Below are 1681 nucleotides of genomic sequence, written 5' to 3' on the forward strand. Positions count from 1 at the left end.
CTCCGACATGGTGCCAAAGCATCTGCAGACGGGGCCTGGGGGACAGGAACCAGCCCTCGGAGGGCTGCCACTTACCTCAGGCTTCCATCGCGGAAGTCGAGAACTTTTCTCTCTCAAAGCCTCAACACGCGCTCTCTCCGGCTGCCTCAGGTCACCCACTCGGCACCCGCGCTGGGCTCCGCGCTCGGTGCAGGCAGCAAGCTGTGACGCGAAGCCAGGGGCTCTGGGCTCACACAGGATCCAGACAGACACGCGGAGTGGCTTGGGCTGCTCCCTGGGTCACCATCAACACTGAACACGCGGTCTCACGTGAGGACACCGGACCCAGAGCAGGCAGTCACGGTCACTGGCTGTCTGTCACTCCGACAGCCTGCTGGGCACCTGGCGCTGTTGTCAACGCTTAGAGATGAATGGAATTTCCAGTCATTTTCACAGCAAGCCCACCTAAGACAGAAAAACTGCAGAGAAATGCAGCAGCTTGCCCAAGGTCACGGCGCACACCGGCGCAGCTGGCCAAGCACAGGCGCAGGGCTCGGCGTCGCCCCCTCCGCCTCATTCCACCACCCTGCCATCAACAGTACTGGGCATGGTGCCAGCTAAGGGCGGGGTCAAGGTCAGAAATGGCAGAGGACGACACCATCCAAGGAAACAGACAGCCTTGAGAAAATCTACCACTCCAGACACGCTCCTGATCGACTCCCTCACCCACTGCACACGCTACCTCCCAACGCCACCAGCAAGGCACCCGCCGGAGGAAATCCCCTGCCTCCTTTGCGTTCTGTAACCGAGGGGTGCACGCTCAGAAATCCCTCCTGACAGGGCCCTCACGGAGCCGGCTGCCTTGATGGTCCACACTTCCACACACACTGATGGGGAGCACTTAGGGCCACATCTGCAGCCCGGGCTTATTTGTCCCACTGCTATGCACCCCAGGGGCCACCTGCCTTTATTTTACAAAATCAAGGGATGCAAAGAAAACAGTGCTGAGAGCCAAAGATCAGAGTCTGTCCTAAACTTCACACAGAAATAAAACCTGCAACACCGGAGGAGCCCAGAGAGGACCTTCAGACACAAACCATCACCAAGCAGACAGCCAGGTGTGTGTGCCACAGCCAAGAAGCAACGTGCTGAAAACCTGCCAGGGACCGTGCGACTCTGGGGGCTGTCTGACCGCCGCGCACCCCTGGGGCACAGCCAGCTCCTCCTGACACGGAGGCTCACCTCTCGGCCCTCGCTCTTGTGTCCAACACCTGAGCACACGGTGAGGGCACTGGCTGCGGCAGGACCCAGGATCTCCTCCTCAGCACATCCAGAGGCAACCGCGGAGGCAGCGTCCAGCAGCCCGAGCGCGGTGACTCAGCAACACCCCCAGGCACCTGCTGCTCCCCTCCCGCCGCTCTGCTCGGAGCATCTGGGCTCCTTTCACAGGTTTGCTCCTTCCACCGGCCTTCTCCAGCCATCATCTGCCCTCAGTTTATAAACATGAGGGAGGCAAAGACAAAGGCGCTGGCAGTGAACAGTGCGCTGCCCAGGCAGTCAACGCTCCGAGGGCCATCTGCCTACATTACCTCTCACCGGGAGAGAACGTCCCAGGACAGTGGGTCCCGGGGTGCACGGCGGGTCGGCACCAGGACCACACCACCGTCCCTCAGAGAAAGCACCAGACAAGGAGCCCACGGGA

Source organism: Oryctolagus cuniculus, chromosome 10, assembly GCF_964237555.1.
Source record: "Oryctolagus cuniculus chromosome 10, mOryCun1.1, whole genome shotgun sequence".
In the NCBI taxonomy this organism is placed as follows: Eukaryota; Metazoa; Chordata; class Mammalia; order Lagomorpha; family Leporidae; genus Oryctolagus; species Oryctolagus cuniculus.